A 14041-nucleotide genomic window follows, 5' to 3' on the forward strand; every position below is an offset into this window, starting at 1 on the left:
CAGGATGGGTATTATTCTATAGTGATGATTCAGTATTAGTTGTTTCTGATGATCTCTTAATTCCCTTGCTACCCAACAACAAATAATAATTTAAGTGATGTGTTTCACTGAGTAAAAATAACAACAAAACCGTTCTACAGCTCTGCCATGGGTTTAGAAACCTGGCATAGGTCAAAGAAAAAACCTTCAAAGAAAACAGCCATCAGCCATCTGTTGTGTGTGTGTGATCATAGCACAGCACTTGTTGTAATAGGAGTTATGTGTATGGAATGTGGAGTAAAGCAGTAGCAAAGATAACAATGTCATAACCAGTTAGCCAGAGCTACAATACACACAAACACACACACCCTTTACTCTTACATTCTCTCTCTCGTTCTGTGTTGATCTAACTCTCTGGAATGAAGGGGTCAACTCAGTTCAGAAGAACCAAGACCCGACACAGTTTTTTCATTTTACTGCCATGGCTCTCTGATCTTGGTGTTCAGTATCTACCTTGGTCTGCAGCAGAAAAAAAAAAAAAAAAAGGTCTTTTATTTTGAAAAATGGAAACATCAAACAATGGCTCATTGGCCTAACTATTACTGAAATAGTTTAGTTTTGCTGCAGTGGAAACTATTACTGACAGAGTTTAGTTGTCTTGCTGTGGAAACTATTACTGAAACTATTTAGTTGTGTGGCAGTAGAAACTATCCACAGATGCTACCTGCATCCATTTATAAAATCAAGACCTGAAAACATGTCTGATACCACTTCAACACAGATTCCAATGTTGTGCTTGCTTTGGTGGATGTTGGGCTTGGCAACCTGCACCCTGAAACAGTTTAGTTGCTGCAGTGGAAAAGGAACAACAACCTTTTTGTTTCTGCAGGGAGTTAGGACACCTGCTGATAGCTGTTTTATATTGTTTTATGGTCTAACTGTACACTGTAATAAACTGCTGTAAAAATACAGCCGAATTCTAACAGTAAGGTACTGTTATTTCTAAATACGGTAAAATACTGTCAATTTTGATGCTTTTTGGAGTAGTCTACTGTAAGATTTGATGGTAAAATACAGTATTTTCATTTTTGCCACCACAATAGCAAACCAAAAGGTCAGTATCAGAAAATAGAATAACATTTGTGCATCTGGTTACCCAGTAAGTGACTATGTTTAATTTTTGCTAACATTAAGTTGGTATAATCCTAGCAAGCACCTGACAGGCACAAGAGAGCATTTCCAGGTAGTGTTCTTCAGTTGGAAGTTTGAATTTAAACAGTATTTTCACTGCTGATTGCAAGTCTTCAGATTGTTTTTGGATGACTGTTTTCTCTTGAACTACATATCAGTGAATGCTAATATTAGACGGGCCTGGTCTATACCTACACCTTGTTTGTCCCACGTGCATTTCATAATTAATAATAGCCTAAAATATAAAACACATAACAGTTGAAGTTGATTCAAATATGTAACCAAACTGATGAAGATATGTCATTCTATGGGTGTATAAATAGAGGTCTGTCTGCATACATTGGTGATGCATTCAGTTTAGCTCAGTAGTCAGTGCAGTCACCTATGATCTGGAAGACTCACCTTCAAGACCCGGCATGGGGACCTCTTTCATAAGATAGTTTATTCTTAAGCGCTTATTTTAACACTTTAATATCCTACAATTAAAAGCATAATAAAAATAAAAACTGGATATTTTGTCTATTTCCACTTTTATTCTACTACAAATACAATAACAACAATACCAGGTAAATAGGTAATGACCCGAACTACTTAGGTGTAGGTTGTTTTGCAAATGTCCTTCACTTCTCTGCCTGTAGGTTCCTGAGCCAGGAAGCAAAACCAACCACACAAGTAGCAGGCAGAGAGGGAGGGATGCCACATGTACAAAAACACATTTACAGAATAAATATACCAATACATACAGTAATTTACTAGAAAATTGAGATGTCCTTGCTTACACTGAAAATTGCAGGTACAAACACTGTAAACTAGAATTAAAATGTCTTTAAATGTTTAGTGTTTTGCATGTATGGGAAGCTGCAATGTAAATTGTTCAAGCACTGAGATGTGTCTATATATTTTATACTTACCACTTCATCAGCTATTTTCAGCTCAGCGGGTGATGGACCCAGTTTGATTGTTATCAGCCTATTGAATAGGTGTTATCTGTCCCAGATATTTGGGCTAGTAGAGGCCTACTAAACCAACTAGTAGGTTCAGGAGGCTGTTATCCAATTATTTCACTGAGCCAATGTTGGTGGAGCCCAGTAGGCACAGGAGGCCTGTTATCAGGCATGTGCTGTCATGTGACTGTCCAGTTTCTCTGCGAAAACAAACAAAATGGCTGACATCCCTTTTATTCTCAGTGGAAAATGTAATATTATAAGATAGTTTCTGCATTAAAATGCGTGAGAAATGTGCATTTTATTTTCATAATCTTCAGTTCAGTGATTGTATATAATGTTTAGTTTGTCAGTTATTGTGGAGATTCTTTCAGGCTGTCTATCGTTGCTATGGTGGTTGCTATGGACGTTGCTTTTGCTGAAACCACATACTTGCATGTTGTTTGAATCACTGTCTTTGTGTTGTGTCGTTATCTGAGCTGTTATGTTATTTCAGCTCATTTCAGTCTGAGGAAACAAAAAGATTTAAGATGAAGATGAGATTTGTCCTCCATTTCTTACAGTGTAGTCTCGTTCCAGATGAAAAGCTTCAGGGTCAGCATGGAGAGTAGGCATTGTTACAGCGACCAAAACCCATTTCCACATACATATTGAGCACTTCAGTATTGTATTAAGAGAGACTTGAGTTCAACTACTTTCAGTACTTACACACAAACTAACAATTAACTGTCTGCTGAGGAGATGAAAGCAGTTGAATGAGCAAGCGCTGAAGGAAGTTGAACTAACATTTAAGTTATTTAATGAGTAAGAGATGAAAGCAACTGAAATGTGAGTTATAATCTGATAATACAAAGAATAGCAGTCTACAGGCCAGCCAGGGGCCAACGGTTAATAAACAATGAACAAACTAGTGACTGAACTGTTTAACTGATTAATTCGGATTGATGAACTGTACGTACATTCTTTACATACATTCCAGAATGTGATTTATTGGTGATAAATCCATTTGTGCCTTTTCTACCTGCTGATCCTGTTCAGGGTTGCAGGGGGTGAGAGCTGGAGTCTATCCCAGCATGCATTAGAAAAGAGGCAATGGCTATGTTTTATTTCTTGTGGCTGTTCCTGCTAGCCTCAGCTACTTGATAAATTTATGGGAACAAGCCTCGAGTGCTAAATTTAATTAACAAAAGAGAAAATGATGGCCCAAACTGTGGGCAACAAGCAATTAAACACAACATTACAACATTATTGATTAAAGCAGTCAGCTTTTCCAATGCGAGCTGTACCCCCACACATCCTGTGGTCTGATCTGTTCTCTGCAGGCTGCACACACATGGTGACACTCTGGGACTTCAATGTGGGGTTTTGAAGCCTTTATCAGGCCTGAAATTCAAGTGGAATGAAAATAGTGCAGATTCCAAAATCAAACCACTGTAAGGGAGTCAGGGATATCCCCAAATGGAAGAAAATGTTTTCAATTTGTAACACATAAATGGAGCATTCTGGTGTACTTTGAGATAAGAATAGAAGGAGAACATGTCCACGTTTATCATCATAAATTACAACTGCTGTGTTACCTTGCCAGTAATTCAGTTTAACTGCATGATGTCTCATTTTAGCAACTTTTTTTAGTGCTGAATTGATTAGTCAGTCAATGGCAAATTAAATAACATTTTCAATTACTTACCTGATTCCAGCCTCTCTAATGTGACTATGCTGTTTTCTGTTTGGTTAGATTATAAATTGAATATATTTGACAAAACAAATCATTTAAAGACAACCTTGTGCTTTTGTGCTCTCTGTAATTTTGATGAGCATTTTTCACAGCTATGTGACATTTTTAGATTAAACCATTGTTTGTTTGTTTACTAGTGATTGTGACTGCTGCTAGCCATCTGCCTCTTTCTTGCCAATTTTTCTTCCTTAACCACTTCTTTTGTTCTTTGTACTGCACTTATGAATGATTAGCAGTGAAACTCTGTCCCTTTTAGTGCACATACACACATAGCATCACACATGCTGGTGTATGGGATTCTACAGTGAACAAAATAACCACAGGTGTTTAGACTAGGGGCAAAATGTGAAAATTAGAGAAGGCAGGAAGGGTTTGGATTTGATTTACTATATAATCAAAACATTTTTAAAAACACCCCTAAATAGACTGTTTCCATGCATTTTTTTCTTGCATGTGAGGGCTTTGCTTAAAAATGTGAAAATTAGAGAAGGAAGGAAGGGTTTGGATTTGATTTACTGTATAATCTGCACATTCCAGCCACTCGAATGTCTTAAACCAAAATAAGCGTCATATCAGATACCTAGTACCATTATTACTGGGCTTACATGATGGAAAATCCCCAAAACCCAAAGTACAATGTCAATTTCACAAACGAGAGCTGACTCACTGACTGAGTGACTGAGTAAACTTTCATAATTTGATTTCAAAATCATTGTTGATGGACCTACTTAATATGAACTACAATATATGATTACACAATATAATATAATTACACTTGACACTGACCTACAGTGATGTGTGTGTGACATATCTAAATCATTTAGATTAAGTGTTTATTTAATCTGACATCTCTCGTGAGTGAGCCAACTTTTTAAAGTGACTAACGTTATCAGCTCAGCTAGTAGCCTAAAATTTTGTTTTATGGAAGTTGTGGTAACTTAGCTGTCAGTGTATGACACGATCAAAAAAAAGTTGGATTGATCATAAAACTCGCTTCGGGTGTTATCACTGTTTGTCGGACTACCAGACCAATAAAATATAAAACCTTTTTGGCTCTCTAAGACAAGACTGGGCTAGTTTGGTGTCCCTAGCTAAAGGGAGGCACAACTAAGCTGTCAGTGTTTTCCTGGCTCTGCATGAGAGGATGTTTGTGCCACTGCTTCAGCTTCAACCTCTTTACCAGTAAAATTCTTCGTATATCCATTTTTTCCTCACACTGACTGGCTGTGTGAGCTAGTGTTTGGCATAGTAATCCCATCAACTGAAGAATTGACAGACAGCCAATTAGACAGCATGTTCACGTATTCTTCTGTAAACCCTCTCTGACTGGTCTTGCCTCCGTTGCGTTCATTGAAGATACAAAATTACAACATCTTCTTTACTGACAAACCGCTCAGTGGAGAATTATTCGGGGCTAAAGAAAAAGTCTTTGGGCCTACAGGCTGGAATGCCAGGCAACGGCCATGGTTCCCCCAGAGAAGTAAATCACTTTTTTGCTTTGCAACACTCCTGTTTCAGTGGGTTTTCACCCATAGTTAACATTGCTGTCACTGGGCAAAACAAAGGTAAGTTAGCTTACTCAGGACAAGTTACTGTAGCTTAGTTAATAAGCACCAGCCAAAAGTGGAGCTTACCACAGTTTGCATTATTAGCTGAGTAGCTAAACATGTGGTGACGCAGTATCCTGCATCAAGTACAGATGTTTCTGTGATTTGCCTAGGTGGAGGGAAACGACCAGATATTTACATGTAGAGGTAGCCCAGCCCAGTATAGTTCCATAGGACTACTGTACTGTGCCCGGAAGTGTGTTATTTACGTAATGAGGGGAATAGTGAAGGTGCGGAGGTCAGGGTGGTGGATGGGCAAGTAGCATGTCTCGCTTTCATGCACGCTGGAGTTTGCATAATGTCACCTGCAATTAATGTTCACCTATATATTAACCATAACCACAATCTTTCCCCAACCTTAATCATACCATAGCTGCAATTTGCAAATATTGTAGAAAGTGAGCAGTTTTAAAAACACTGTCAGAGAACATAAAAAAAACAACTTGTCATTAATTAATAAATATACAGTATTACTGGATTTTGCAGAATTTTGGTCTGGTGATAGGATTGCAGTGGTAAGCCCATGCTGCCCGAAAAACAAAAACCTGTTCTTCATAGTTAATTTAACTCATTTAATTGAAAACTGCAAATTTGCCAAAAGGCATCAAGTTTGCAGGTCTTTTTATACTTAAAGCTATAGATTTATGACCAATGTTTTCCTTAGCACTATTTAGCATATTTAATGTCTTTAATACAGTTTCAAAATTGGGCTGTTTCTAGAATCTCCTGTCATATCTGAGGTGAGGCATAGTGCCTGACTGATAGGACATTTATAATAAAAGGCCAGTCTCAGCCACACAAACTGGTCTGAGCTCACTCTGCTTCCAGTTTCACAGACATACCAAGAAGACAGCACATGCTGCTACAGTGAGCCATGCATTTTTGATGCTCTAATCAGTGGGGATTCATAATCTATTAACCTGCTGCTTCAGCAAACTGAGGGAAGAGAAAGGAAGCAAGAAAAAGAATGTGAGAATGTTGTTGAGTTTGCAGCTTGTTGGCCACCAGCTTCAGGCTCCTTTTTTGTATTATTAGCTATTAATCCAATATTCTCTGCCAAGAGTGTGGTTAGTCCTGAGGTAAGTCCTGCTGGCACCACCGCAATTTCACCTATTCTATGAAATATAAATTACTGCTTAGGGCTTCACACAGAGGCCTGGCTTCTGTAGCGCCATGGCCAAGCAGAGAGGGAAGACAATGGCTGTAATTTGGAATGAGACAACACAGTGTTCAGCCAACACAGTCTTACAATTTAGTGAAATGGGCACAATCTCTGAAAGACAAATTACATGTTCTGGAGACCAATAGTGATCATTATGTTCCTTCTGAATGACAGAATGAAGAGACTTTCACATATTTTCTGATGAAATGATTATCTAATAGTTAACTTTGTCCAAGAAAACCATGTTTGTTGTTTTGTTTCCCCATCTCCTCCTTCACCATACCACTGTTTGTCATGTCTCATGTCTGTGGTTGCCAATGTTAAAGTGAAATCAGTCACTTAAACTAAAAAAAATGATTCATTTGGAAAATGCATACTTGCTGCCAAAATTAAAAGTGAAATGAAAAGGATATAGGTCAAATAGGCAGTATTACCCCTAACACCACACATTTAAGATTCAAAGATTTATTTGTCACATGCTCATATTTTCAATATGTGCAGTAAAATGCAAAGATAGCATACTCTAGAGAATGTACTGAAAGGCTAATGTGCAAAAATAACAATTAGAATAAAAGTATATATAAAATAAGGATTGGAAAAAAGAAATATAAAAGGATACAATTTCAAAGATAAAAATATATCACTTCAGCGATGGCAAATTCAGCTCACTGATCTCCATGGATGGAGTCACCTCTCTAAGCTCATTCCTGCCCGTTGTGCCCTGGTCTCATTGCTGCTGCCAGCAGGCATCACATCTGCTACCTCAGATGGAACCATGCAGAGAACGGTATGATGCAGCCACAACCATGCATGCACTGCTGAGGACTTTCTTTACCTCAGTGCTGGTAATGGTGGGACCATTTTCGGCTGTGTGACTGACTCTGCTGTGGCAAGTGAACTGGAACGTGAGATTGATCTCTGCATTGAGGATGAGTCTCCGCATCAAGGATGAGTCCCCCGCTCCGTCCGGACCTCCATTGCCACCGCCAGATGCCTCTGCCGAGACTATCCCAGCAGCTTTGCTAATGGACGACGACGACAACCTCTCATCTGTGTCTGCAACACTGCTGACCTTCCAAAATCCCCCGCCGACTTCAGTCTGCCATGATTTCCCAAAGGTTATGGCCATGGCGGGGGAGCATGTAGGGCTTCCACTGCCCCTGCCTATCTTGCCCATACCAGTCAGCCAGCTATGTGAAGGCTTTTACAGCCCAGCTCATCCGGCTCAACCTGCCTTTGTTTCGCCTCGTCTCCTGGACACTTGGCAGTGTGTTGAAGTGTCCTGGAAGGAGCCACTGAAAACAATGTCACCAGTCGTGGGACTGATTTCCTTCTTGAGAGTGCAGGGCCATACGGAGACAGGCTGTCCCAGTGTGCCACCCCTGGAAGAGGCCCTTGCAGCCCTCCTTATTCCTAATCGGGGTGGCTGGGTGGTGAGCAGGAAGCCGCAGTCTCCACTGGTGCAGGAATGGCGACATGCGGGAATATTTTTGAGAAAAGATTCCAGCTGGGCGTACAGCTGGCTGTTGCAGCTAACAATCTGGGAGTGTTGGGCTTCGCTGTCACTTGCCACAGTGGGCTCACGTCACATGTGGTTGGGACTCACCACCCTACACAGGTAACTGCCATGGCTCTGGATGGGCTTTTCGGATCCATTTCTTCTGTTACTCAGCACTTCAAGAGGCTGGAAGAGGAGAAGGCGCCGCTGAGCCAATTGTCCACCCTCCCCACCTCTCCAGTCCTCCGTGACGCTGGGATGATAGCAGCCCAACCTGCCTCATCCAGCTGGTCACAGAAGCTGCATCATGCACAAAGCATTCATGCAGCTGCAGGCTGTGCTAGCCAGAAAAAGCTCAGCACTGAACTCTTGAGCACTATGTTATTATATCATCACTAAGGAATAATGCCTGCACCCACACATTGTCCAGGGAGAGGACAATTCATGTTTGTGTAGTGTAAGTACTGTCTCCTGCTGTTTATGCCACTTCCCTACATGGGAAAGCATACACAGCTACTCAACTTGGCCCTTTCAGTATCGGTCAGGTGGGTACTGCATCAACACTCACTGTCTGCTCTGGTTCTCCATGATGCCGCAAGACAATCCACACATGCCTTGGCCAAGGAGGCTGCTTTAAGCCTTTCCTCCTCTTCGTCTCATTCTTTCTCTGCTGAGGAGAGTGAGACAAGAGCCACTATCGATTATCCTGATAAACCCTGGACCACCTTTCAGCACGGTGGTAAGCAGAGATCACCCAGATGTTGGCGGCCCAGCCCTTGTCCATTCCCCAAGTTTAGGGGCCTCTGTCCCAAGACGTGGGCTGGATAGATGCACTTCCCACATTGGGCCAACCTCTCCAGCACTGGCTGCTGAGGGGGACGGGCTGATGCCGGCTGGACTGTCTGCACAAGTGGTGCTGACCATCCAGGCAGCGAGAGCAGGATCTGCCATTGTTTGCTACAAAGCAAAGTGGTCGGGATTCCAATGCTGGTGCAGGGAAAGGTGATTGAAACCCTGTCGTGCAGGGCAACAGGTTCTCTCCTGTCTACAGTATTTGGTGGAAAAGGGGCTGTCTCATGCCACTGTTAAAGTGTATGCAGAGGGAGTGGCCGGTAAAGTCCTATCCAAGAAGCACCTTGGTATTTGGCTTTGTAAGTCTCCCAAACCTACAGACAGGCATGTAAGGACCCCCTGAGGCCTGGGTTGGGCCCCCTACTGCTACACTTAATCGGCTTGGATTATAGAGTAGTAGGAGGGCTGTGGCGACTAACCTATAGCCGGTCTGGCTCAGTGAGGCAGTCTGATGACATGTATGAGAAAGAATGAAGGTTACAATATTGTAACCCTGGTTCTATAAGCACAGGGTTAGCCCTCTACCTATGGACCCTACCGCTCCTATATTGTCCACTTGAGTGGTTTCGGGATGAGAGTAGCAGCAAGACACTGCTTTTTACACTGTGTGAGATACACGTAATAGCAAGGCACATCCTGATTGGCTGGCTACGTACACGCAGATTTCAGTGGGCGATTGCATGCATGTGATTGGAGGAGAGTATTACCCATAGAGTCCAGTTGAGGGCTCTGCCTGTGCTTATAGAAGTAGGGTTACAATATCGTAACCTTCATTCCATGTCATGTGATTAGATACAGAAAATAGGAATTCAATGTTCAGCCTCATGGAGGACAGTATTGTTTACATACAGACCTGTAGTTAGTTAATCCACATCCATCTGCATACACCTTATGTGTTTGGCAGTATTGTCAGTATGTATCTTTGCCTTTTATGCTTAATTGTATTTCTACAGTTTCATTTTGTGTATCCTCATCATTTTGAGAGTGTATAAAATATGTTGTATATTCTGTATTAGTTCATGCACAGTGCTAGCTACATGCTATGTTTTCTCTAGGTCATAGATCTATGTACAGTAATCTTGAGATTTAATTGCTCCATCATTATCATAATTCATGTTTATATTCATTAAGTACTAAAAAGACAATTTAGTTAAAAAGATTACTTTATAAGCTAGGCACATGATAGTTTGTTGTCAAATGCAATGCAGTTTAAGTAATCATACTTTCTGCATCTGTTTTCAGTTTTAAACTTCCTTAGCCAATAGACCTGTGGGCAAAATATGATTCTGTCTATAGAGTCTTAGTGAAAGTAAGGAGTTTATCCAGCTGTCAAAATACCTCACATACAGAGGACAGCACGACCAGTGTCAGAATGGTTCACCTTGGACAGATTTCATAAAAGAGGCCTTTATTTAAAATTTAAATTCAATTTTCACATTAGCATTTCCTTGGTGTATTTTTTCAATAAAAAAAGATACACAAAAGGGACTGCCAAGGTGCTTATTATAGCATCACGCTCAGGGGTACACTGAAGATTCTTTGTCAGAAGAGTTTTCTTTTGGATTTGCATTTTGGCAGCAAGTAAGCATTTTCAAACATGAAAATGATTTAACAATTTTACTTTTAATTTTGTCATACATTGCATAAAAAGAATATTTAATTTTAAACAATTGAATTGATCACAATACTGGCAGCCACAGACCACCATGTATTTCATGTAACCATTTTATGGTTGGGAAATAGACTTCTCTCAAACTTTACATTTCATAACTTCAGAACTACTACAATTCCACAACAAAAATGCAATTATCAATAATAAGTAAATAGCAGTAATAACAGACACAGTCCCACAGACATGGTATGTTGCCAGCTAGTTAACAGCTAATGTACAGTTGGCATTTTGGCTGAATAAACATCAGTCCAGTGTGCAAATATGTGTAAATGACACAAGGTGAAACTTTGCTAACATTCTGACTGAACACACCATAAAACTTGACAGCAGAGTATGGGGCGGTAAGTTGCTTCAGAATACAAGTGGATGAGTGAGAAAACAGCATTCATGCATTTTAAGTTTTCATTTCACAGTTCACGGTTGTTTGGTTTCCAGAGCTCCACACTCATTTCTAGTGAAAAGCGTCATGAATGGATGGAGGGAGGAGTCCTTTAACATAACATTAGTGCCACAAGTTAACATGGAATGCTAGAAAGTAGTGTCCATGCAGGCAAACATTGCAGGTGCTACACTAACCTGTCAGTGCTGATGAAAAACAATGACTGAATCAGTCAGATATATCAGAAAGTTCTCTGTACTGCTCAGTATAGAGTGCACTAATAAGTGTCTATTTGATTGATTTTAATTTTGAATGATTTTGGACAAACACTAATGAAATCAATGCAAATGAAATGGGACACATCTTCTGACAGGTGAGGCTGTTCCTCATCAATGTTGGGCAAGTTACAGAAAACATTTCATTAATTACTCAAGACACACCATGTAAATATAGTATAGGATTTTTTTATACTGGCCAACACCTTCTCTCACAAGGACATATTAACTAGGCTTTTTTGGGCTGATAACTTAAAAGCTAACTTATAAGTGTTACCAAGAAAAGTATGAATGTGCGAGTAAGAGAAACAGAAAAACAGAAATCAGCCATCACAGTGTGACAGCGTGGCAAGTCCTCAGTGACAGAGGAGCGTACAACTAATCCTGTGGAAGGCTGACTGACATGGCTTTACTGATCCCACTTTAATTAAAGCTGCTACTTTTATTTATTTAATATCGCTCCTTCTCGCTCCCTGTTCTTTGGCTTTTATCCAAATGGGACCAGTGGGTACACTTGTGGCTTTATCACAGTGGCTATTAGACATGACAGCGATGTAATGGTGATTTAAAAGGAGGGTAATGTATGGTTGATGATCACAATAAGGTGACAGCCACAAATATGAAAAAGCAATTATTTTTACCTATAGACCATATATAAATCTGGACATAACGAGGTGTGACATCATCTGTTGGTTTGCATTGGATCCAGTTTGAAACCCAGATGTTGCAACTTATGGTAGGCATAATTTTTTCTGTTTGGAGCCAAGACCTTTCAAATAAGGACAGCGGGGTGTTGCCTTTCATGCTCTGAAAACACACCCCGCTACATCGGATCCAAGCTAACGCTATCTTACTGGGAACACTGAGCATTGCACACTTGGGCTAACGAAATAACCAGAAATATTGTTAACAATAAACTCAACATCCATAGATGGTCTTATTACCAACCAGTAAAGATCTACTGTCTTTGGCTGCTCTTTAATATCAAACCTGAAAATTATAATAATAGGGGGAAAGGAAATATGTTGTTTTCTGTTATCTGGTCATGCTTACCACCAGCTGCCCATTCCGTCACATCAGAAATCCACTGTGACTCCATTTCATCTGAGCAATGTGGCTCTGTTTTTACTTCAACCAGCCTTGCAGTCTCATCCAGGAGTCTCTGGCAAGTCTGACAAGCAGTGTTATAGAATACTCAGTATTAAAACTTTGTATGATTAACAGGCCAAGTGCAAACAAAGGACACAACAAAACCATTAAAAGGATACTTACCTTCACATATTTTGTGGAAAGTGCCTGATGACTTTTTGTTGGTTCCATGCCATTGTATGCGATGTAAGCATGTCCACCTGTGCTGTTTAAAGCAAATAACGAGGTTATGACATGCAATCTAAAAAAAAAAAAAGTATGCATACAAGAAATGGAAAAAACTCTGATCACCTGCTTTCAACATATATTTTGTTGTCAGGGCACAACGGGAGAGCTAGCTGTTCACTTGGTCCACTCCCTCACCGGTGGTAGTCCCTGCTTCCTCCTGGTTCCTACCACTCCATTTAATCTTTTAGTAAAATGTGGGTGGAATGGTAACACAAAAAGGCTACATATTATAGTTTAGACATTAACTTCAATTTCATATTATTATTGTGCTTGTAAAATTTAAATATTTCATCATATTTACTTCATTTTTGATTATAGTTACATATGATAAAAAACACATACCTGACAGTAGCATTGTCATGAAGGTGTGTGGAGCAGGTGGACCCAAACGCAGATGATGGCAGGCAGGCAGGATCAGAACCCCCCCCCATTTAAGGACGGATCCCAGACGTCCCACAAACGCCACCAAGGGACACAGGATGGATGGCTGACGCAAGATGAGGAGAGGAGGAGGCCAAAACTGACAGTCCACAAGCCATGATAAAGGGGAGGTGGTGCAGGGTGTGGAAAACCAGGAAGGTGGCGCACAGGCAGGCGGCCAGGACACTGGGAACCAGGGAGGCGGCACTCAGGTGGGCAGCCTGAGGTCGGACAGGGGCAGAGCACATGAGTTTAGGTGGACAGCCAGGGGCCCAGACAGAGGCAGAGCTAGGAGCCCCAGGCGAACAGCTTGGGGGCTGCACAGGGGCACAGAAAAAGGTCTCAGATGAGCCGCCTGAGGGCAGGGGCAATGGCTGAAGCTGCTCTGGAGGGTGACCGATGCGCAAGACAGATGGCAGAAGTCGCTCTGGAGGGCGACCAGGGCGCAGTCGCTCTGGTGGTTGGGTTGCAGGCCGGCAGCAAAGGCAGAAATCCTTTGGAAGTCGGAGTGCAGGCTGGCGGCGACGGTGAAACCCTTCAGGAGGCCGGGCAGGGGGCTGGCAGTTTTGGGCGGAGCCCCTTTAGAGGTCAGGCTGCAGCCCGACAGGGATCAATTGCATCACAATTGATATATCCATACTGGAAAATATATAGAATTCAATAGTTTTTGGGATGTTGTTTGCTTATGGTAATAAATTTTATAATATGGTGAACAATTACACTTACGTCCTCAACACTTCGTATGATGCTCCAGCAGCTTTGCAAACACCTGTCTGGAGAATCCAGACTTGATGACCTTGAGTTCCTGAAAGGAGCTAAGGAGGTCTGATGTGTAAAGGCTGGAAGTGTTGACAGAGGTCGGCCAATATCCACTCCTAAGAAGGTCCTTTATGTCAGGGTTCCACTGATGATATATGTAGTGGCTGATGCAAGTCATAATGCCCTTGGAA

At 41.2% G+C, this 14041-nt stretch overlaps 1 long non-coding RNA gene across 4 annotated transcripts; it reads right to left on the reverse strand.

The window, feature by feature from the left end:
- Nucleotides 1-1699: 1699 nt before the first annotated feature.
- LOC137188926 (uncharacterized) lies at nt 1700-13695 on the reverse strand. 4 transcript variants are annotated; one of them, XR_010929554.1, is made up of 7 exons: nt 13014-13695; nt 12735-12852; nt 12567-12648; nt 12348-12465; nt 2547-2621; nt 2082-2314; nt 1700-1812 (listed from the first exon to the last, which is right to left on the reverse strand). It is a non-coding gene; the product is annotated as an uncharacterized lncRNA (long non-coding RNA). The 4 variants fall into 4 exon arrangements; XR_010929553.1 differs by having other exon boundaries at nt 1700-2314; XR_010929555.1 differs by lacking the exon at nt 2547-2621 and having other exon boundaries at nt 1700-2314.
- Nucleotides 13696-14041: the final 346 nt, after the last annotated feature.

This window comes from Thunnus thynnus, chromosome 9 (assembly GCF_963924715.1).
Source record: "Thunnus thynnus chromosome 9, fThuThy2.1, whole genome shotgun sequence".
Lineage (NCBI taxonomy): Eukaryota > Metazoa > Chordata > Actinopteri > Scombriformes > Scombridae > Thunnus > Thunnus thynnus.